Genomic DNA, 25,913 nt, shown 5'->3' with positions numbered 1-25,913 from the left:
TCAAAATGGAAATTCCAGTTAATACTTTCAAACACTAGCTGAGTAAGCAATTGCTCTTTATATGTTCAAACTTAAACATATGGTGAAACAGTGTTTCTCTGTGTGTGTATGTATATATATATGTATCTCACACTCATATATATATATCTTTATGTATACATAATTAATTGAAAGGGATTCAAATATAGATGCTGCAAAACCTGTAATTCATTAGTGAATAACCTTCTGAAATTTCTGACCCACTAGTGATAAAAGTAATATTTTACCTGGTCAGGGCTATCCAGAATGGAAAGAACCTTTTTTTATGTTGTTGAAAGGAAGAAAAAAATCAAGTTATGCTGGGTGACACATAAGACTTCCCTGTGATGGTTTTGTTGTTTCCTTCACTAGACTCACAATCTCCCTCTGATTTCCAAAATGAAAATGACATATCCCGGGGTCCCCCAAAACCCATTACTGATCAAGTATGTAGAGCCTATGCATGCATAAAAAAGACTAAAGGCACATTTGCAATCACATACCTCACCCAAACACAGGACACTCTTTAGCTTCAGAAGGGTTTCATCTGCCCTGGGTGAACTGTTGGACTCAGTGGAGCAGGGCCTGAAATGTTTTTTTTTTTTTTTTTATTTTTTATTTTTACATCCTAAATCTACAGCTCTCAATCACTTTTACTTTTATTGGACCTTAATGTTCATATTCAGGCAGGATGTGCCAATGTTTTCATCACTTGAACACACAGAGATGACTCTGGGACCAAGCAGAAAGTTCAGTACAGCTTCACACAGCACTGATCTACTTAAACTCAATATGAAAGATTTTTATATGATTGTGTGTGTTCTCTCACACATAGGAAATTATATTGCACTTTATGTATGTGTATGTGTTTACATATAAAATTATCACCACCAATACATTTTCTAGACACATCCTATGTTATTCTGGAAACTTGGATAAAATGTCACCTTCAGGACTGTTCTGGCCATTGCTCCCATGACACTGAAGGGCTCTTTGTAAAAACAGCTTACCTCTATAATGAATTAAATAATACAGCTTCATGGATCATCAGTGTTTGAAAAATGCTGAACTGATTCTGGTGTATTTTTAAACAAATTACAAAAACAAATCTCCATTTCCTTCTGGTGTCCTCAACCAAAACAAATGGTGCCAACCAGTAGCTTTTAGTAATGTTTAGAGCTGCCTATCATTTGGGCTCTTTGGGTGATTAATCTAAGATATAGAAGTAGGTAAACACAGTGCTATTAGCTTGTCTCTTATTCTGATAGAGACCAAGCTTTGCATAACCCAAAGGACATGAAACTCTTAAAAGTTCAGTGTTTGGGAATTTAAGCCATTGAGGAAAGTAATAACTCTAATGCATTTTGCCACTTGCTGTGTACTTTTGGGGAAAACATATTGACAGCCTGGAAGAAGCCTCAGAAGAAAAAAAAAAAGAATTTGTACTGAGGAGGGAAAAAGGACAGGAGAGAAAGGGGTTCTTTTATAAGGATAATAGTCACTGTAAGTTTTTATTCCTATAATTAAAAGAAAAAAAATAGTGGTAAAATGATTTAGCAAAATGTTGCAACTCCATTCTGACTTGCTCGTCTGCTGCTTTTATGAGTTTATAAAACATATATGTTATGAAAATAGGAACACTCTTGTACATCTTTATGGATGATTCATTACTGTTTCTGAAGAAACCACAATTTATTTGCAGATTATGTAGTTCATTTACAGAATGTTTCCACATTTGTCACCTACCAGCCTCTTTCTCTGAAAAGCAATAATGGAAATGGAAATGTGAAAAGAACCAGTTAAAATCAATGAAGCAGAATCAGTAAATGTATTGAAATAAGAAACAGAGAAGATGCATGTTTATCACTTTAGCTGGAAAGAAACAGATATATGTATACATGTTTGTGTGTGCATATATATATATATATATATATATGAGAATAAACATTTCTTTATTACATTTTTTTAAAAATGAAACAAATGAGACATCCAGAGATTTGTGCTGGTACATCTGTTTTGCTGCCATTTCCTTTCAAGACACCATTTATAAATTCAAATATGGACTGAACACCTTCCTTTCTATTGGTGTGCACATGATCAACCCTTAGAAGATCCCTGGGCCAGCTTTTTGGAGAACTGGGCTCTATCTTCAGCTCTACTGTTGTAAAAGTGGAGAAGCCTCTTCAAACACCAACATCTCTATTTTCCATTGTAAAACATATAGATACTCTGAGATTAAAGTCTTTGGACTGTGTGTGCTCATAAAGCAGAATTTTGCTTTAGTAGACTGTTATCTGGGCCCTCTGTATGGAAATGCAAAAATGAGGACAGAAAACAAGTCCTTCATTCTCCCTTATACCCTACACTTCCCAAACTCTAGATTATTGTCTGTACCCCAGATAAACATTTTAAAAAAATTTCTTTTGACATCTACTGCAATATATTACTAAGCAAGTGTAATTATCACATGCTGGCAAGTTGATGAGATGAAATCCAGTAAAGAAAAAAATAAAATTTAAGGAAGTGGAACAAAAGAGAAATAATGGAATAAAATCAATATGTTATAAATTGTATGTAAATAGATTAACCTCTGAAAATTAATGGTGATCTTCCTGGCCTAGGTCAAAGATTGTAGGAAATTTTGCTCATGCTTTAGCATGTGTGTAGCCAAACATTCCCAGTATGTTTGGGAGTGTGAATATATGAAACAAACTTTTTCAAATGCATTGCGAATTGGACCAAATTTAATGAAGTGTGGGGAAACTGTAGCAATGGAAAAACTGACTCAACAACTAGCACAATCAACAAGACAGACAAAAATAAATAAATATCTAGACATAGGGTTTCCGTTCGCTTCATTCTCAGAAAAGATGGAACATCCGTACTAAAACTAAATTCTTTGAATTTTGACATGAGATCTATTGTAGGGCTGATCCATAGTCAATTGTGGCAAGTAGGAGCTTTTCCACTGGTTTATGTAGTTTTTGGAATGTAGAATGAAGTATTGCTAAGGCAAAATTTTTGGTGTCCAAGAAAATAATTGACAAAATGGAAAGGTTAGCTAAGAAATAATATAGCTGGCCAAAAAAAAGACTGTACCTTGATATGAAAAATATAATGGAAAGTGTCCCTGAAGAGATTTTCAAGCAGGTCTAAAAAACAGTAATTAAGTCTGTGCAGGATTTCCAATGAGATATATTTTTTTTTAAAAGAAAATAAAAAGCATCTGGTATATTTATGATATTGCAGATATACTTGAATAAAAATGGTTACGAATCAGGGTCTGTTCTCAACTTAATGTGAATATATGACTCCCATTGGTGATAAAAGGAACTTCACATGCATTCCAGAAGGAAATCAATGGCTATTTCAGCTATGAAATATGAAATGAACTCTCTGATTCTGTGCAAGGAATAAATACATGGGAAAAATGTATCTTTGTGATATCATGAGCTCAAAAATATCTTAGTAGATTGGACAAAAAAATTTTGGAGTTATTAATAAGGGCTTGAATTAATAGAGTATCTGAAATGTGTATTTATCTGTAATAAGAAAGCACGCTGGGAGAAAGAATTGATAAGTATCATAACATCTCTTTGTATGGGAAATACTCATCAATTATTCTTCATGTACCACAGCTGTTGCTAAAAATAGAGTTGAAATGTGTTGTGGTTTAGGAATGGTATTCCCCAATTTAGTGCTCCCACTGAAACACACTAAAGCATGTTCTGCTTTCTCACTGCCCCCTCCACCTGTGGCAGAATTGGAGGCAAAAAAGGTAAAGGCACAGTTTGAGAGGACAATTTTCTGGAAAGAGCAATGAGATAAGAAAATGAGCAGTGACAGCAACAGTACCAATGATTCAAGAAATGAACGATTCACATACAACTGCTCATCCCTGACAATTCCCAACCACTCCCTCTGACATCCCTCCAACCCACAAGAGCCTCCTTTCCTCCCAGCTGGCTGAAACCAGGACAAAGTGACACTCCCCATCCCTGGAGATGTTCAAGGCTGGGCTTAGTAGGTCTCTGAGCAACCTGGTCTAGTGGAAGGTGCCCCTGCCTGTGCAAGGGAGATTGGACAAGATGATCTTTAAAGTCTCTTCTAAACCAAGCCATTCTTTGATTCTAAAATTATTTCTATTAGTGAACACAAATATGAATTTAGCATTCCAAATCCTACATTAAGCTGTCACTTAGAAGTAACTGGATATTAAAAAGCAGCATAAGAAAGCAGGGATTCAGTGAAGTAGGTGCAGAGTGAGCTCCACAAACATTAATTTGTTCAACAGACAGGAGAAAGTATTTCTGACATGATTCTTCAAGACAAAAACTTGTCAGTGCATTGAGAATCTAGTTTTAATCTTGTGTGTAGCAGTACAAACTTTTAGTAAGGTGGCTAAACTCAGTGGATTTAAATTGTAGTGAGAGTACAATTGGATTTATCCTCTGCAAACAAGCTGCCTTCTCCATTTTATGAGTGTAAAACAACTCTCTGCTCTCCAGTTGATTAAAACTGAGAAATACACTTCAATAATGTTTATGAAAAGTTCATCTGAACCCAAACCAAAACTCCAAAATAATCTTGAATATGAATGTAAAATATTTGTTTCCAAATACCACTTTTCACTTTTTCTCTCAAGAAAGATACAGATCTTATCTGTTTTGTAGCTTCTTTTTCTATTCCAATACTACTGCAGGGAGAAAATTCAATGCATGCAAGCAAGAGTTAGATGGATATTATCAAAACATATTGTGCTCATTCAAGGACGAATCTAAGCTGGTATCCAACCTAATATCTTTTGTGATCTTTTTCACTTTTCTTTTTTTTTCTTTTCTTTTTTTTTTTCTCTCTTTTTTTTTTTTTTTTTGTGAGAGAGACTCTGCTCCCAGTCATGCTGTGCTTCAAACCTACCAGAAAATTCTTTCCCTCACTGTTCAGCATCTCTTCTGGGAATTCAAAAGAATGGCAAAAATCCTTCCAGAAGGGAAACTGCATGGAGACTTGCTGCTTGAGAACGAGGAAAGATGATCACTCATAAAATGCAGGTAGGAAATGAAACAGGAAAGCTATCAGATCCAGACTTCCTCCATGAATAGAGGTTACCAAAACAAGAACTCCAAAATAAAAAAGGAAATCATTGACATTTGGTCAATCGGGACTGAACTGGCTGGAGTTGTTCCGGACAGAGACTGAATTGCTGTGACTCAGACAACCAGGCAGGAAAGTTGCTGAGGGCCAAATGCCAGCAAAAACATGGGAAATGTGTTACTCCACCAACGTTAAAGTAACTTCCCACCTTTGCTCCCTTTTACACTCCCCTCTTCCTGGTGGAACTAGACTTGGGCAGAGCTCTTCAGACGGCTCCTACTGAAGGCCTGAATTTTCCCTCCCACCTCACTGTCCCTTTTTGTCCTACTTCTTTTTTTCAAAACCACATCTGCTTTCCACCGTGCTCCTGTGGAGAAAATCCTGCCTTACCACCCTTTGTCAAATCCATCACACATGGAATATTGGTGTTGCTAAGATTCGTTGATAGAACAAATGAGACAAAAGTGTTTTAAGAGGCCAGGCCAGGGTGAGGGGTTCACCTGAACACATTAATACCCACAAAGACTGTTGTCACCAAATCATCTGACTCCTGCCTGATGCTGTCTATGGAATTTCAACAGTGATAAGATTACTGAGCCCCCCGGAATTGTCCTAAAGCTTTCGGGTATTTTTCACAATGGTATTTAGCCTAGATTTTACAAATAAAAAGGGTTGACACTCTACTTTTCCTGATTTGCCTCAAAAATGATAAACTACTCACATGTAAAAAGAAAAAAATTAAATAGAAGCTCTACACATACCCTCACATGGCTTATAGGAAGAAATTTAGAGTCCAGAAATCCATCTGAGATCATTCCTGTGTAATTCCCTTAGTCCTAAGAAACATTTGTGGATTATTTTAAATCTTTCTGTTTCAGAGTCCAGCTTTTATGTCATTCTTGAATTCCTTCTCATAGGCATTAATATTTTTGATTATATAGAATTTGAGTTCTGAGTTGTGGGACTGCAGTATTATATAATCAGGGCATTGACAGAGCCCTTACATCCCCATATTTTTGCCACAAAGCTCTTTTAATTAAAGCTATGGTATTATTAATGTCTTTTAAACTATACATTAATACAATAAATTAATGTAATGTTTATAATGTTTCTACAACGGTTATGATAAAGGAGTTTTGACTGAGCAAGTCTCAGGAAAAAAAAAAAAAAAAACAAAACCAAAAAGACCAGAAATGTGAAGCAAAATGAATTTTGATATACATACAGTGCAATATTGACAAATCTGAATCTGGAACATTTCGCTGAAACTAATTCAGATATGAAAGCATGCACACCAGAGTTAAAAGGTATAAGTTGATAGAAAGAGAACACTTTTAATCTTCTCTGTAACTATGATTTTAACATAGTCATTGACTCACACTTTCCTATGTATGTATTTAAGATCCTAATCCTTAAATGTGGAATGCAACCAGAGAAGGGAATAAGGTGAAATGCATGTATTGCTATTCTGGGCATGTACTGTGCATAAGAGTATTCATAATAAAGGGAGTATACAAGTTTGAGATACATAGATACATAGATACACAAACTGATAAAAAGTGGATTCTCATTTGCAGAACTCCTCAAATAGCTGCATTATTTAGTTCTCTTTTATCTATCCAGATATCTCTCTTCAGGAGGGAAAAATCGCCTAGGAATTCATTTCCTTTGAAAGTTTAACTCTTTTTCAAAACTTATCCAATGTGATGAAATTTGTCGAAAGGTGCACAGGTTACTCTGGGCATCTCATAGATACAAAGCAAGGGCTCACAGAGTCCTCACATCCTTACAAAATCAGACTTAAAAGGCCACATTTGTAAATCTTTGTACAAAGATGACTCAAACATGGATGGAGCAGAGATCAAGAGCGTTTCATGATCCAGAGAAAAACTCCAGATTTTAAGGTTAGTGGTGTGATCATACTATGGACCTTTTTCTCTCTCTTTATCTTTGGGATCTGTCTTTCTTCCTGTCCCTAGCAGGACTGGACATTGTGGTTTTTCCCCAGAACAGAGCCCTAGGAACAAGATGTTGTATTACATGGATGCTGTCATGTCTGCCACACTCCTCTACATAAAATCATAGAACGTCAGCATCAGTCAAGCTTCAAGTGACCTTTGGAGGTCTCCACCTCAATCTCTTGCTTCCACAGTAGGCTGCTCAGAGCCTTACCCATAAAAGTTTTTTGAATTGGTAAGAATTTAAGAAGATCCCACAGCCTCTCCAGGGAGACTTCCAGCTCTTAGCCACAATAAGCATAGTCCTTGTGTTAAAAGTCCTGTCTTGCAACATCAGCACTGCTTCTGGTCCTATTTTAGAACACATTTGCAAGAGTCTGGGCTCATCTTTCCCTTAGGCAGTCGAAGAGGGTTTTACCAAGCCTCCCCTTCTCTTAAAGAAGTTTTTTTCTCTTTACTTGTGTGAGAACCTACATGTAAGATGGAAACACAAAGCAAACATCACAGAAGAGGCTTGTCTGACCATGTTTGAGGCAGCAATGGGGTGTGTTAATCCTTTGATAGAGGAGAAGAGGCCATCCATCAAGCTGTACATGGGGAGTGCCCTTTCTAATGGGGTTCCTCCCAATGCAGGATCCCACTATGTGCTGTTGCACCCACTTTTGAAGCCAAGAGTCAAGCAGATTTGATCCTTTGTCCTCATTCCTCATGACCAGATCATGAGAAAATATACTCAAAAATCTCCCCTAGTGCAACTTGTCACAACAGGGATCTATGTGACTGTGAAGGGGTGTAAAAGGCACCTGAATGAGCTGATCACTTGTAGCTCTCTAATATCAAGAGAGGGAGAAAGAAGCATGTGCAGGGGATAACTCAGATCATTGAAAATCTGGGTCACAGATTTTTCCCTCTAAAATTATTTTTTCATTTCCACTCAGAGTCTGATGTGATTAAAACAAGTACAGAGAAAAATTCAAAGTGTTTGTGAGGTTCTCTTTGTGTGAAGACATTATCTGCATCATGAGGAAGTTCAAGGTTCTTGAGTCAGGAGGACTGATTTCTGCACATTATCACAAAGTCAGCTTTGACAGTGGCTGATCTGGTCTGTCAAAACACCAACAGCAGCTTTTCCCAGTACTTTGTACATTTGCTGTAAAATATTTGCTGCAAAATATTTACTGCATATCCTTTTTAAGTAACATTTTGTTTCTGACTAAACTCTGTTAGCTTATTGTCCAGGGCTGAATTTTTGCTGTGGAATGAATGTTTCAAAAGGTAAATATTTAAGTAACATGTAAAAAAGCCCACCTCTGATACAGCATTAGTAAGAAATAAACATGCCCATGAAAATAATAAAGAAAAATAGGAAGTGTTTGAAGCAAATTTAGGGCTAAATTATTTCTATGTAGTCAAGCTCTGTAAATACTCAAAGCTTGCTGAAAAGGCTGCCTTTTCTTTCTGCAAATGGAAAAAGATATTTTTAAAAAATAAAGTAGTTCTGAAAAGATGTTGAGATGGGCTTTTAAGAACCAGAAGCTTTGAAGATTTAAACAAAAACACTTCTGAAACTTCAAGGTCTCATCCTTTTGTCTCATCCTGCATTCCTGACTGACTTCAATTCAATCTCTGACTGAACTGAGGTGGCTCTGCTCTAATCACGATCCTTGAACTGGACAGAAGCCCAGGATCTCTTTGAAACAATGAGCATCATGTATATTATTGTGGTGTGCAAGAGCTGAAATGACTCAAAGAGGCTGCATCACCCAATGCTAAGCTCAGAACTTTGCAAAGCAGGTCCATAAATCAGGAGCTGACAGTAAATTTTTAACAGTGTATATACACTGCCATGAGCAAGAGCCCAGTTTATTTTACAGGCATGATGATAGCAGCAAAGAATGCTGCAGTGATATGGATAACGTGGTGGCACACCTGTAACCTCCAGGTCTGAAGAGAGAACTGTTTGCACTTCATCATTCCAGGAAGAAAAAACACCCAGACCTCCTGTCACAACACACCCTAAACGGAGCCTTACTGTCCCAAGGAAAAAAAAAAGAAAATATAATGTACAAAGTATAGCTTGTCAATGTTATTCTCAGTGATTATATACTTGCATGGTATGTGGAAGTTTTATAGAGCAATTACATCCATTGTGACTTTGTAATTACAGTATTGGGAGGTCGCAGACAGAGAAACTTTGCCACCTCTATTGATTTTCAAGGCTAGCCTGAACAGGATATAGATTTTTCTCTGGACGTGTAAGTTTTCAATATGTACACAAAGTGCTGTACACTCAGGAGCTGAGCACTGGCAAGAGAGGTTCATGCCAGCCATGGGCCAGAGTCTGATCTCTAGCCCTCTTTCAACATAAATCTGCATGATCACCCTGGAAAAGCAAGTGTCTTTGTGGAAATAAGTAATTAGGGAGTAGTTCTAGAGATTAGAGGAAATAGTTAAAAGCCTTTTAGTAACTAATATCATCTTTCCTGACTACCAGCATGGTCTGGATTGTGTTTCCAGAACTTAGCTATTTACTTTTTGACTTTCTGACTTTTTTAACTATTTGCTGTTGGAACCATTTGCTTTTTGAACTATTCATCCTACAGCAAAAATTCCATTCTGGACAATAATGTAACAGAAGAGCTGATTGATTTTTTTTAAGCTCTACAGTGCAGTTTCACTAGAGAAGAAAAAATAAATAGTTTTTATCAAGTAAGGGACAAAATTGCTTGAGTTATTGAACTGAATAAGGTTAAACTGATCTTACTTAAGTAGATAAGAGCTGTGTTCACAGAGCATGGTGGATCCCTACCACACCACTGTTTGTGAGAATAATGGGAAACCTCACCCATTCCACAGAACACACATTCCTTAGTATAAATTTAGGCACAGAGCTTCTTGTCAGAGTGTGTACCTGCAAAATTAATTTTCTGAAAAATGTATAAACTATTTAAACAAAATTTGTTGCTGTTTTTGTTTGGTTGCTTTTGTGGGATTTTTTTCAGAGTATTAAATAAAAATTAATTTCTTTATTTTAAACCCAAGGAAAATGTTGTTTTGTTTTGTTTTGTTTTGTTTTGTTTTGTTTAAAAAAAAAAACAGGGACTTAATGCTTCCCACTTATTCTGATACTATGCATCCTAGATTTCTTTCAAGCATGAAATATTTCTTCCACATGCTGTCTTTAATAAATATGCAGAACATTTATAGAAAAAAAATGAGCTCGCTGAACATAAAATTTCCATAGAAAATACTGAAATGCAGTGCTCTACTAATGTAGTGATAGGACAGGAGGGAATGGCTTTAAGCTGAAAGAGGGCAGGTTTAGATCAGAAAATTATTAGGAAAAAATTCTTTATTGCGAAGGTGGTGAGGCCCTGGCACAGGGTGCCCAGAGAAGCTGTGGCTGCCCCTGGATCCCTGGAAGTGTCCAAGGCCAGGTTGGACAGGGCTTGGAGCAACCTGGGAGAGTGGGAAGTGCCCCTGCCCATGTCAGGCTGGTTGAAATGAAATTATCTTTAAGGTTCCTTCCAACCCAAACTAATCTATAATTTTATTACAGAATTTCTGTTTTACTGATCACAATCCATTTTTTTTTTAAATTAAGTGAAAATTTGGCAAACTGTAGGTGGCACCATTGAACATTTTGGTACAACTGACTGCTTTTTCCACTGAAAAAGTTAGATACTCCAAAGTGTTCAAAAATATCTATATTAAAATGTCATAATGTCCCAACACCTACTGAGAAATATTTAACAGCCATTTGAACAAACTTCCTTCACAATATGCTCATGAAAAGTCTATACTTTTTAAAATTCTATTTGGGATTTTTTTGATTGATGAAATGAGGAGTTTTCTCCCTTTAGTTTCCTATTGTATTCCCATTCTGACATATGCATACTCTAGATTGATCTGAAAATTACCTCTGCCTAAAATCTGACCCATAGGAATGAATTTTGAAGTTGTTTGAAAAAGATAAATTACTTCAAAGAACATAAATATCACAATGAATACAATGAATAAATGAAATTTCCTTCTTTAAGACAGCAGAGTGTGGGAGAAAACCTTTAACTGTGGACAAGACTGCCTTTTACACCAGGGTTACTGAGCACTGCTCAGTGTAATATAATGGGGATGTTAAATAAGGGTAAGTGTAATTAATACATAACATTAGTACAAGTCAATTTTCTTTCTCTTCTTGAGGCCAACTAGCATTATCATTATTTTATTTTTTAATTTCCTGGTGGTATCGCCTTCTTTACCAGCCTTCTCATATAACTGAGATAAGCTGTTGCACATTTTGATTTGAAAGCAAGAGGAATGGTAATTAAGTAATTTGAAAATGAAAAGGGCTTAATCAAGGGGCTTGTACAGTATGAAACTGTGCAGAATCTCGATCTACCTTTGAGAGAGACCCTTCTTCAAAATCTCTCCTGGCAAAACAACCACATCCTGATCTAGGTCTCATTTATTTCAAGAGGAAAGCCTTCACTGATATGTCTAACATGACATCTCAAAATAACATTATTTCAAGGGGTGAAATTCAGTTTTAAATGGATGATTTAGGGCTTGGAATACCAAAGAAGCTCAAGTGACTCTGAAGCCAATACATGGATTAGATCTACAGGGCTTCCCAGGCACAGCAGGTTGCTCTCTGAGTTGGTCACACCACTCACATCACCCAATGTGATTCTGTGATTCTGTGATCATAACAAAGAATGCTCCAGCGACATTCAGCAACACTGAAAAAAAAAAAGCAGTAGCAATACTAAAACAAAAAAGGGGAAATTGCATTCTGGTTTTAATACCACAGGGTTTGCTCACCCTATAACTTGCAAAATAATAAATAATAATAAACCATGAACCAAAACTCAAGACTGTATCCTTTTATTTGAATATCATGACTCTTGAGCCACAGACACAGAGAATCACAGAGTCCTCTTAGCATGAACTCTATTCTCCACAGCAAAAACCCCACTGCTTTTTTTGAGCTCTGATATAACCCAGTGATTTGGCAACGCTTGTGGAAAAAAGATGATGGAAGTCTGAAGACCCTATGCATAAAGAAAAAAATGACATGTGGGTCATCCGCATGCTGGACAAACAATCCTGTATACATAATGCCTAGATAAGGGAGAAAAGAACCAGGTCATGTGTTTCCTTTCCAGCTAATATACATGTGTCTGTGTGTGTAGTGAGATGCAGATTGTCATGGCCATTTTTCTCTACAGATTATGGTAATGATTAAATGAGCATGAATACGGACTTGTGAAAATGATAACAAGTAGGGGAAATTCCATCCTATTTTGTATCTCTATCTTTTCTGTGAACATTACTTTGTTATCTGCAATATGCAAGTCTTTGAATAGGTGCTATTAATTTAATATGCATTTATTCTTTCTGATCTCTCTTTAATTTTAAATTAAGTGAAGTCAATGATCAAAGAAAGGCCAGAATAATAACCCTGTAGGATGAATTTATTTTTTTTTTATCTTTTCTTTTGGTCACAGAAAGCAATGAGAAGTAGCACTGTCTGTTTTTTTCTAGGCCAGTTCTGCAATATGTACCTAGGTGACAAAGTGGCCTGCAGTAACACCAAAGTACATGGGAGTTACCCAAATAAACAACTGCCAAGTAGAGCAAAGGCCTAGGATAGAGCTCTAAACACCCTTATTTACCTTTTGTGTTTCAGCAGTTGCTAAGAGCCACAAGCTTATTGCTCCAAGCCATTAAACTTGGAGCAGAAAGACTATCCCTGCCCCAAAGAATTGCAGTAATAGGTTGTTAAACCCTGTATAACTTAACCTGCCTATGAGTGAAAGACATAAACTCACACACCCAAACTCTCTTCAGCAGAATATTTAACTATGCTTTATAAAATACAACAAAGATTGGAACCTTCCCTGAGCTACCAAATTTCTTTGTCATTCTGCAGAAAACAAAGTCATGTCCATGACAGAATCAATTCCCTAACTTTTCTCGGGAGCAAGTGGGCTGAGAATTCACCAATTTATTTCCTATAAGCCATGACTAAAGCAAATTATTTTAAGACAGACCCCTCTGACATGTCTACAGTTTTATACAGAAAGACAAACTCTGCAGAGAAGATATCATTTTTGTTAGACCAGCCAGTATTGCTGGGGAACAAAATAACAAAAACAAGCTCTGAGGCACAATGGAGCTTCATCCAGCTAAGGGCCTTGTGCAGAAAGACAGGGGATGTATTTACCCCTTTTTTCCTCATTTGATTTCATCACTGTTTGTTCAAAATTTTCTTACATCCATAGACTATATCAGTCAGTAATTCAATGAGGTGGAAGATGCCCAGTTGCAGGACAAAACTCAAAATTGAGTCATGCCTTTGAACACAGGTTACTCCTTGGCATCAGACTGGTGCCAAGGCTCTGGACTACAAAGAGCAGAAGTGTGTTTAGAAGTTTTTTGGATATTTTCCCTACTCTTGACTTGTCATTAACCTGGCAGTCAAAGACACTAAATAGCAAGCCCTAGGGTTTTGAGTCTGTGTGTTAGAGAAGCTGAGGAGGCAAAAGGAGCTCGTTATGAAATTTGGACATTTTTCGGGGAAATGTCATAATGCACAGCAAAGTTTTGGAACTCCCCCCCAGCTCCAACCCCCCTCCCCACACACACACACAATTTTTGAGCTGTAACCTGTATTAACAAACCACATCCAGTCCCAGTTTTGCTAAATTGGTCTGCAGATTGACAAATCAAAATTTGGTTGAATTCTTCATGGGCTTTAGTCACTAAAAGAAACTTTCAGCATGAAGCGTTCTGTTTATGTTTCAAATAATTTAAGAATTTTTTTTTTTTTTTTCTGGGCAATCTTTGCTCTTTGGCTTGCAGCTATCATGGTCAGAATTAGTTGTCTCTACATTGGACCAGCCAAATCTGCATTAGCATTCAGTTCATTCAGCCTCTGGTAGCATCTCTACTACTATCAGCAGGTTTTTTCAAACTTAGAGTCTGAAATAATGAAAAAAAAATTGTGCAATACTTGGGTTGTTTTCCATTCATTCTTTTCCCAAGTTTTTTTTTTTTTTTTGTGTTTTTTCTTAATCATCCTGGTGTTAAATCAACAGGGTGAAAGTTTGCTGGTTTGGATTATGTCACAGGTATTCTTGGAAGGGCTTCAAAGCAGTGTCTTCTCTGCTAAAGAACTGGGAAAGTGGAGAGAGACCTCTTCACATGGCCTCCTCTTCTTCCACCATACAAGGAGAATCCCAGGGAGTGATGCAGCTGTAGAACTGAACCCAGCTCTTTGAGCATTGTTGCATTTTTAATCTGAGGCTGCTTAGAAGTTTAGCAGAAAATAGGATTTTCTGACAATTCAGAAGACTTAATTCCATATTAAACAATATGGAAGCAGAACTTAAATGCTGATAGATTTAGAGATATATCAGTTTTATATCAGAAATAAATAATTTTTATCCCTCCTCACTTAAATACATTATTTCTGGGGTGGATTCTGGCAATTGCTCATTCCACTGGTAAACAAGTTAAGATGGGAAGCTCAGGTTACTGCTCACAGCCCCTGGAAAGGATGACCTGGGCAAGTAAAAATTCAGCCACAAATTTCAATTTCTGGAAAGCATCATTACCATATGGAAAAGTTTGTTGGTTAAATCACAAGGAATGTGCAGATAAACATCACGTCTTGATATCAGTGGAAATTATCCCTGCTATCAACAATAAGAGCAATTACTTATGGAGAGAATCACCTCACCTGAGTGTAGTTATCTACTAGTCAGGCATCTAATCTAAGGTAACCACCTAAGCTCCCTCTGTGATGAACAGAAATAGGCAGAGGGAGGGAGAGAAAGAAACTCGTCCTGTTCCAAGATAAATGTCCTGAGATAGGTAGACTGAATCACCTTCCAGAGCTGCTTATCTCTCTTTATTGACTACAGAAGGAACACAGATAATTAGCCATGACTAGACACCTAATTTTTAGATACCTAGACACCTAAACTTTAGCAAGATGAATCAGAGCCGAGTGATTCCCGCTAGGTAAACTTCCTCCTTCCCATTCCTAAGTGAGAGAATGTCTGATGCCTGAAATATAAAGCTTGGACTGTTTCCAAAATCATCTTTTTCCTTTTCATTTAGATTTTTTTTTAATTCTTTTCTTTATTGCTTCACCTCATATTACCTAACTATGGGGATATTCAATTTGCTGCTGTTACACAGTGCAGAAACTGCTGTTTTTATTGTAGTATGTACAACAATGCACTTTCAGAAAGGAAAATGAAAATATGTGATAAATACATATTTTAAAACGTTAGAATCATCTGTATTTTATTTGCTTTCCTTCTAAATCTGGTGTAATTTTATTTACAGCTTCTATTTCCCACAGGTTTTTAAAAAATTACAGCTTTTTAAGCAGATCTGTGCCTACAAAAATCCAGCTTCATTTTATTTCAGTGTTTGATATAATTTGTATAAGTTACAGCCTAATAAAAGATAGGAGAGCAAACTTCAAGCCACATCATCCATTGTTTCCTCCCAGTAAAGATATAAAATTATATTTGTTCTGGTTCTTTTTCCTGGTTCATCAGATTAGGAAATTTTATTAGACCTTCTACTTCAGGCTTGTAACAATAAGATCCTTCCTATGCCAATAACTTAAGCTTAACAAAGTTCTGATGTGCTTATAGGCAAAGTGAAAAATATAGGCTGGAAAGGCATCTTCATTTATTTAAGCACATACTTAGTATAAGATTAAAGTTATTTGCTTACATGCTGTCCTTAATATGGATAGGCTTAAAGGCATTTCCATGTATTTTCCTGAATGGGGAACACATTCTCAGAGGTGCAATGAATTTTCATTATTGTTTATTTGATGTTAAGTATTGGAAGTTAGATGTGCTAATGCAAATAAAATGGAGGTAGACCCTGGTAAGTTCACAGGGTGCAACGTAGGGGCAGAAGGGCTGAACAACAGATGAATAAAAAAGCCATACCTTTGGGCTGAAATTTCCATGTAAAATTTTACTCACATTTCAAATGTGAACAGCACATACTTGTTGCTCTGGATTTCAGAACATTTTGTCTTATCCCAGTCTATACTTGGCAAAAGAGATGTTTAGTAGGGGTGCATATGTTTTTCTGTACCAACATTTCTCTAAGATTCACTGGGTGGCATAGAAAGCCATATGTCCTCACAGGTCTAGACTAATGTTTTCCAAGCTTTGTGAGAAAAAAAGATTTTCTTTAAAGGAAGTCTGGATAAATTGAGAGACTCAACAGCAGTGTAGGGCTTGCACTGTGCAAACTGACTGCTCAGCCACAGGTGGGGAGGAGTCAAGCAGAAATTTTACCACTAGCCAATCAAAATCATTTAACCCTTTGGAGTTCTTGTAAATATGGACATTGAGACCCCTGGGACAAATCACAAAGGGAGACTCTAATGGAATATCACATTTGAAATTATCACAGACCTCAGAGTTAGTTTCTGTCTTGCCAGCTCTGAGAACAACGAAACAAAACTATGAAATCACTACTATAAAACAAGGTGAGCTTTCTGTTACAGACAGCTGGTTATTATTTTCTATTTTTGAAAGCACTGAAATATTTTCTTTCACAGAAAGAAAAAAAACAACAAAAATGTGGTTTTGTGGTTAAGGCACTGAATTCAGGCTAGGCAGTGCTGGATTCTTGTCACAGCTTTACTTTGGCATGAGGCTGGGAAAGCCTTCTACTTTTCAAACCTGCACGCCTGGAGCTAACCAAACCAAAGATCACAGAATCATAGAATGGTTTGGGTAGGAAAGAATCTTAACTGTGGGCAGGAACACATTCCCCTAGACCAATATGCTCAGGGCCCCATCCCACCTGGCCTTGAAAAGGTCCTGTAGGTCATCCCAGTTAGTGGGATGCAGGACCAAGACCTTAAGTTCTTTGTGACCCTTCCAGATGAGTAAATTTAAGTCTAATACACTTCCTTTGTCTTTTGTCTCTATTTGCACTCTATATTTAAATGAAACCCCTGAAGCAGCCCTTTGGTTCTGCTTGGCTTAATTTGAAATGCAGTTTTCAGTATTGAGGAAATTGATTTAAAAAAAGAGGTGACACAGGCGAGCATCTAGAGAAACAATAACATAAAGGGCACAGTGCTGGAGCAAAGACAGCAAAACAGGGGCTTGTTGAAAGTTGAGAAGGAAAGAAATACAATAGAAAATCATGGAATCTAGAAATGGTAAGGATGGGAAAGAACATTAAAGATTACTAATTCCAATCTCCCAGCCATGGAGATTTGGAACTATTATTCACCTGCTAATTAAAAAAAAAAAAAAAAAAAAAGGTAGGTTAAAAAGCTAATCTGTTTCCCTCTGCACTTATCAGTAAGACATGGAAGGATGAGTTGCACTGCATGACCTTCCAAAGTCTCCTCCAGACATTATGTCTATGTTTTCTAAGACTGTAAATTTTGTCTGGATACAGGATGTTATCACAGTTGGTCCTGAGCTTGATGCACACCTTCAGCACCACTGCAGGACAGAAAAACTGAGCACAAACAAACATCTTTGTGTCACAGTGGCTTTTGGCCAGAGTTTATAAGAAGCCATCCATCAAAGAGCAAGAATGCTTACAAGTTTTGAGTTGAGAAAGTGCAGCGGCAAGCTTTTGGGGGGATTTCACAATACTGATTTCTTGGTTTGAAGCAAAATACATTTACAAGAGCATCTGCTGGTGTGAGTCTCTTAAATATGGCATATACTCCGTGTTACTGCTTCATCATCATGTATAATTGGCAATAAACCTATTTAGAATTCAAGATGCATAAAACTGAAAGTCTTTGAAGGGAATAGCTGCTGAGATTATATTTATTGTGCTTTCCCACAATATTTTTCTATGCATAATGTGATAAACCTCCAAGGTGGTTGTAGGCAAAGCTGAAATATTCACAAGTATGCAGTTATTATGAATTTAGACAGGTTGTAAGACATTTTGATATCAAACTCTTAATGAATGGCAGTAAACATATTCTACATTACTTTATTAAAATGCCTATTAAAACATACACATCCACAGAATGATCACTGGATGTGTTTACTTGCGAGCAAAAAGGCCATGAAGAAAACAGCATGGAAATAAATTTTCTTTTCCTGCACCACTATGATAAGAATTAGGGCATGCATTTAAAGTTCATATTATTTTCAGTGTGTTCACAGCACATCCAGATAATCAGATATTCAAAGGAGGATTCCCAGTTGGTTCCAATATGCCACGACTCAGTAAATCGAGTTGTGTAAATGATAGTTCCATATCCAACAATGTTGTTTTGAGATTTCAGAAAATCTGTTACACTCCAGAACAACAAAAAAACCCCATCCAAACAACAAATATTCAACAAATATATTCTTATTATCTTGATTATTTTCAAATAAAATTTGTCTATGTTTTCTTTCAATTTGGCTACATTTATATTAGCAAAATTTAAAACTAAATGTCTTGTTGAGCTAGAATATGGGGACTTTTTTTCTTTTCAACCTTTCTGAGTACACAGTCTGAGGGGAGGAAAAATTCAAATTATGAGTTGAAAACATATGGAAATTTATTCTTTCTGAGTAAAATTTTTATTTTCTTCGCAAAGTCCTGATCAACACCCATGACAAACACAAAAACAGAAGTCTCCTGTAACATCCAACAGCAATTCCATTGCCCCATACCATGCTGTTAATCTACAGCAGCTCTTAAGGGGATTGAATATGCCAAACTTTCTGTGGCAGTGGATGGGAATCTACCTCCTGATGGAAATACCTGAGACACATCCCTATCCCAGTGTGAAGTATCAGCTAGGAAAGAGCTATTAAACCATAAATTCACCCAAAAAAAAGGTTTTAAGGTGAAGTGTGTGTTGGCTCATGCCCTGGCACTGGAGAGCTGGGAGTGGAGTAAGGAAAGGCACCGTGAAGCAGTTAATGCCTCCCTTAGGATAGACTGAGCAAAATTAATGCCTGGAGCTTTTTGCCTGCCACCAGAAAAAGATAAATTATCTTTAAATGTTGGTGTCTTCCTGATATATGCCACTTCTGTAGTTAGTTGCTCTGAAAATACTGGTGTGACCTGGTTGTGAGAAGCTTTGTATGCTCACAAGCACAGCCAGCTGCTGGATTCCGGGGGTCATGCCTGGGATCTCTGAATAAATGATAAAAAAAGTGGGATAAAACCTTGGCACAACAATAACCAGCACTCATGCTTCTCTCCTCTTTGTCAGTGCAGGTATCTTGCTCTTCCTAGAACAAGAGGGAATGATGCTAAGCTTAAAAAAAAGCGTGGGAATAGATTAGATGTTAGGAATAAATTCTTCCTTGTGAGGGTGGTGAGGCCCTGGCAAAGGGTGTCCAGAGAAGCTGTGGCTGCCCCATCCCTGGAAGTGTCCAAGGCCAGGTTGGACAGGGCTTGGAGCAATCTGGGATACTGGAAGCTGCCCTGCCCATGGCAGGGGGTTGGAACAAGATGGTCTTTATGGTTCCTTGCAAACTTTTATTTATGATCCTGACATTTATCAGTCCTCAAGAGAATACAGATTGCTTTTATAGAAATACTGAGTCTCAGCATCCTGAATTAAGAATGGGAGAGGCTTGCAAATTAAGGACTGTATTGGTCTCTTTGCCTTTCCCCAGCAGAACTCCATGGACATAAGTTGTACAGCACTGAAAAAATGCCCTGAGGGAGTTTGCTATTTTTCTGTGTCATGAGTATACAACAGCACATTCCCACCTGCCTGTTGGAAGTTTTTTCTCATTCAGGGATGAATTTTTTAAGAATGTAGAAGAGCAGCATACCATACAAAACTCCTATTTATACAGCACTGCTGTTGTTATAAGAACTGTTTATACAAATAAGTAACATAGCCCACAGTGCAATATATTTCACTTGCCTAATGTACTTTTTGACATTTGATGAGGAACTGCAAGCCTTAATCCCCAAACCCAGGTTAAAATAGGGAGTAATGCCCCATCCAAATGAAAGGCTGTCATTGTTCTTGCTGAAAATAGACACATTTATTTCCATGTCTGGCAATAATATTGTTTTAAAGCAAACTGTGAAGAAGTTATCCAAACTGAGTCAAAAGCTGGAATATGCATTTAAACATCCTACTAATAGGCTCAGAAGAGCATTTTGTTAAAAAATTGCTTTATGAGGAACTCTTTTCCCTATGAAAAATCTACTCAACATATCCTTATTTACTGTTCAAGCCATAATACAATATTATTGCCCCACAGATATCACTGATGAAGGTATTATGGGATACCAGATGGACAAGGAACAGAGTAAGAATGGAGAAAGAAAGGGAAAATGAAGAAGCAACCACATCACGTCACTGTGTTTGACACGCTGGGAGGTCAGCAGCCTCCCTGCCATGAGGGGGTTTTTATTCTCAGTGCATCATGAAAAAGGACTTTATCAGGAAGGGTTTGAAAGGAGAATATGTGACAATCTGAGTGCAGGTGTTTCCCCCAAGCACAGGCACAGGCACAGTGGTGCTAAAGAAGAAACAAGGATGTTGGAGATGTGTGAGCAATGAATGACAAGAGAAAAGCAGATACTGCTTGCATGGAGCCATAAGAAGCCACTACTCCATTCTGCTCTCTGTGCCCCCCTTGGCAGCTCTATTCTTGCATGCAAAAGTCCCAAAACTTCCCAAAATTCCCAAATTCCCAGACATTTACACAGTAACAGTACAAAACCAGCAACTGTTTTTAAGAATTTCTTAAGGCAGCTCAAATTTATATTCTTTTAGAGCCATCATAAAGGTTGTTGCATCCTAGTGAATTTACATTAAAGCAAAAATTTTTATCCCCCAGGAATGCGGAAAAAGAGCAAACTCTTCCCAGTGTCCACATCAGTTACATATTTCCCCTCTTCTTTCTGCCCTTCCCCTTCCCCCCTGTCTACAGCACTGGTGCTCAAAGGAGAACGTAAGAAAGATATTTGAGATTATAAAGGGTTTTGGATGAGCGAACCTGGAGTGAGTAAAGCTCTTAGAAAAGAATTTAAAGGATCACAGTGGCATGCAGTCATGTTATATAAACATATTCTGAATGGTACCATCATACGCCCAGCCCTGGCGCCACAATTGCATTAAGTGAAATTTTATACAGAAATTGGGAAAGTGCACCGGGGTTGGCTGATTATCTGCTCTTTCTGTTCCCTTTCAGACATGAAGCAAAAAGCCAAGGTGCTGGAGAAGAATGTGGACAGTGCCAAGAGGTTCCTGACCTAATTTAAGCAAAAGGTTTTCTTTCTTTTCTCTGTTTTTTTGTTGTTTTGGTGGTTTTTTTGTTTTTTTTTTTTTTTTTTTTTATCTTTCACTCTATTTTGGTTTCTTCCACAGGGTTCAAAGCTGTCAGTCTTTAGAAATAACCACCTGAAATTGACTGTCACTGGGATTTTAAATTTTGAAACACCTAAGGAAAGCAAAAGAAGAAATTGCAATAAGGTCATGGCATAAAAGCTACTTCCTGAAGTGTCTAATGAATATTTTCCTTATATATCTTGACAGTTTTGAAACGCATGTGGAGGGAGAGAATTTACAATACTATTCAGGAATTGTTTATCCTTGCCAAAATAAGTTAATTAAAATGAGGCTCTGATTAAAATGAAAGGGTCTGGCTCATTTGAAATATTAATTTAGGCCTCTACTTCTGCAATCTGCCTGCAAGGGTCTTTGTGCTAGGGCAGGGCTATGTTTGTTAAGCAGTAAAGCATTGTTGCAAAGAAAGCCAACCTTTAATTTGTTTTTAATGTTGTCTGATCTCTTTCCCTGAATTAGCCTGGGTCTGTTGACCTTTGGGGCAAACTGCAAAGCCTCACTTTTACTTGCACTAAGGATGAGTTTATGGTTTGTGCTTGAAGGGGGAAAGGGCTTTGGGGTAAATCTGTTGTGTTGGTTTGGGGCACACCTTTTTGGAGGTTATCTTTCCTACTGGTGCTCTTACTTAGCCCTGGTACTCCCACTCATGTAGGATTTCCCCCCACTAATCTGTGTTACTGACAGACACTGCTCTAGCAATGAGACAAGAGACTGCCTCTACTCAGCCACACAAAAACTGGACTGAAACATGTAAAATAAGGGATGTTGATAGAATTTCTAAGACTTCTTCCTTTCTCCCCCCATGATAATTTAAATTTATTTTTCCATATAAAATTTCCAGTCCCTGAGATATTCTGAGGATATTCTGTGCCATTTAGAATGAAACACTTTTTCTGACTTCTTACACATATAAATAAAAAAAATTAAAAAACAAAATATGCCTCCCCTTACTTTCTCTATCAGCTCTGATTATAAATACTATAAATAACAATTATAAATAAATAAACAACATAAATTATGTTATAAATAATAGTATAAATATTAAACCTATGTCCCTCTCTAGACAAGGAATTATGTGCTATAACATATCCCAAACAACCAAAGAATCCAAAATGTTTGGTCAGGGATAATGTCACAACCCTGTGTCTATGTAAAAGTTCCAGGAAACCTGGGAAAGTCCTTCATCCAAATCCCATATAAGGCATTATGAATCAAATGTAGAAACTGGTTTTTCCTATGCAGGAACTTTAAAAATTCACCAGCAAAATGTGAAATAATGCCTGTTTTACTACAAAATGAGTAGATGCATGGCATAAAATTCCAGGGAAATCCTGTTGCTTTACTGGCTATATTGATACTAAACCAACCAGGAGGGAATCTCTTAATTTCCCCTGGACAACCCTGGGTAATGCTGGTGGTGTAGTGCATTTCAGAATTCTGGAGGGTGCCCCATTGTTTCTATCCTCACCCAACAGTATCTGCTGCACTGCAGATCAATACAAAGGGGGAAGTTTCCATTTGCTCTGCTGCAGCCACTGACCCAGAGGAAGCTCAGTTATTGGATTATTCAACATTGCTAACATTTCTATTTGCCTGCTGACCTGAGAAACTCAGATACAGACTTTAAATCAGTCTGTAAGGAGATGCCCTGGCACAGTGGAGAAGCAGGTTTCTAGAAACAGAGAGACATTAAAAACTGGTGTTGCCAAAACATTCATGGAATGAAAGTATTTTATCCAAACAGCCATTGGGTTAAAGCACACCCACAACACCGAGGGTGTTGCTTGTGGGGCAACTCTTCCACCCTGTGTGCCCCATCAGAGCTCCAGTGAGGATGCCACAAAAAGTGTCCTTCTCCAATGCCACTTTAAGGGTGGAATTCCACAGTGCACAAACTGAGCAGGCGGCAAACCAAGGCACCTTAGTCCTGTGTCCCTGCATTTTACCCCTCTGCAGCTCGTTTGCTACTCAGCTCCTCACTCCTCCCCACCACAATGCTGCACTCCCTGCAAGCCAGGGCAGAGGTGCAGGTTGTGTTTGGGCTGCAGAGAATATTTCCTACAGGTCTGTCTCTAACCAGTAGGTACTTTGTCCTGATTCAAGGGAGCTTGATATTTTGTTTGTTTTGAGTTGTTTTGGTTTGGTTCCCCCCACAGGCACACATATTGAGTGGAAGATTATCACAAGTTTCAGACCATGCTCCTGCTTATATAAGAGTGTGCACCCTTTGCTCTTTGCTTCTCTTTTTAGGAGGAAGAGGGCCCCAGAGTGAATGGAGCTCTCAGGTTAGAGCTTTTCAAAGAGAAACAGCCTCTAGGAAAGGCTTCAGTTCAAGACCAAGATATGTACAAATAAATTTCCATATGATGTGTGCAAGTCTGTCTAATCTGTCATCACAGTAAAGAGATATATTGGGTTTACCTGCTCCCACATTGACATTTGCTACATTTGAGAAGCCCCAGGGTATTGAGACATAAATTAAAGGTCCCAAAAGTGCCATATGACCTGCTAAATGTGTCTAAGTCCTTTGACACCAAAATTTTGTTAAGTGATTTCCTCTGAGAACTCCATTCAGTTATCCAGTTATCAATATCTATCACCTCAATATTTAGTTATCTACATCAAAACACTTACACTTTGGTGTGTCCAGACTGAATCCCAACCCTGTGTTTTAGTCAATTTACTTCTGGATTGAGGTCTAGAAGCCTCTGTCAAGAGTACAGTGATACTTCTACATTTTTGGGGGGTCACTGCTTAGGCCTGGGGCCATGTAGCCTTTTCCTCAACAGTTACCAGTCATAGTCTGGAACTCAACACGAGGGACCAGTCCCAGTTATCAATTTAGATGCAATTAGCCTGTTTTGAAGGGTGAGATTTGTGCAACCTGGATGTGAGCCACATCATCTTCATCAACCTCTCTGCCACAGAAAGATCCCTCAATGTGTTCCTACACTCTGACCTGTGCCTGGTGTGGCTGAAGGCCAGCTAAATGGGATTTACTGGATTACAGCTCTAGGTTTAGGTTCCAAAGTCTCACTTTATTTTTTTTTTAACACTTAGACCTTAATTAGAGTTGGAGAAATAAATCAGTCTGTGATAGTTAAAGAATAAAATTAAATGACTATCACAAAATATTTGCCTGATTTATTTCAGGGAATATTACTTTAAAATTCCATTATGTCATTTAATATTTCTGTGAAATTCTTCTATTTAGACTTCTGTTAATAAGAGTTCTGGGAGCAATGGAGACCTTAGGGCTGGCAGGATTGCTTGGGTCAGATAAGATATTATTTACATATAGGTTTATACGTAGATCTGATACCCAAACATCTGATTGGAAATAAAAATTCCCCCTGTGATTTCAAAGTTTTTCATTCCACCTTCAAATGAATTTCCAGGGAAAGTTAGGGCTTCATCTTCCTCCTTTTGGCATCCCAAATGCAGGAGCTGAGCACAAAACAGGAAGGAGCAAAGTCCCTCTCCTGAGTCTAGCTCAGCTCACCTGCTTGGCCTCCATAAAATATGTATTCCCTTATCTATATTTCCCTTCTGAGAATGTTTATATTTATTTTCCTTATACAAAACATCCCCACTCAGTCCATACTTGCACTCCATCCCCATTGGTGTGGATCTTTCCTTCTATTACAGTACAGGCATTTGGCAAAACAAGATAACAGCAGAGAGCTTTGTTACAACCCAAAGGCTAAAACTGAAAAGCCTGTAAGTGGGAGTGTTTTCCTGATGGAAAGTGAGGCACCAGCTGCTTTTCGGGGCTAAAACCTTTCCCTGAACCAGCACCTCTGTGCTTGCGTTATGTGTTTCCTCTTCTTATATCTCTTTTAATTTTCATTTACATCAAGATTGTTTTCTTAGAGTTGTCTCACATAGCGAAGAGGAAGGAAAGCATGAATAGACTATTGATGGTTCTAGCTTCATATATAATGTATATGGCGCTCTTATCTGTGGAAAATATTATCTTTATAGCAGAATATATTTAAGAGGATAGAGTATACCCACTTTGTTTTGGCTGGAGAGAGGTTTCAGGGTGACTGGCCACATCTAGCAGCAGCCTAAGAGTCAAGATGCTTGAGTTGTGTTTTCCCCTTTTCCTGTGTTACCTTAAGAAGTTACAGGGGACTTTTCTGCTTATGAATGCTAAATATGTGTCTCCAGAGCTGCAGCAGCATGTTCCAGCACTCCCTCAGAGCAGCTTGTTTTCCTCCCCACAAGCCCATGTGGATGCCTCTCCTCTGGTTTCACAGGAGGAAACAGAGAGGGAGCATTTACCAGCCTCACAGTTCAGCCATTTTATCTCAAGCTCACAGCTCCTTCTGCCAGCTTTCCCTCCAACATTTTAACCTCTTACAGGTGCCTTTGCTATCACATGGCTGGCTCTGCCCTAGATATGGGCTTCATTCAGAGGTGAAAGAACAGCAGAGAGGGTGCTGTTCTCACCTTGTACGGGACTGCTCCTTCTGCCAACAAGAAGAGGTCAGGCAGTC

The sequence above is a fragment of the Passer domesticus genome, chromosome 5 (genome assembly GCF_036417665.1).
Source record: "Passer domesticus isolate bPasDom1 chromosome 5, bPasDom1.hap1, whole genome shotgun sequence".
Lineage (NCBI taxonomy): Eukaryota > Metazoa > Chordata > Aves > Passeriformes > Passeridae > Passer > Passer domesticus.
This window is presented reverse-complemented; position numbering follows the sequence as displayed.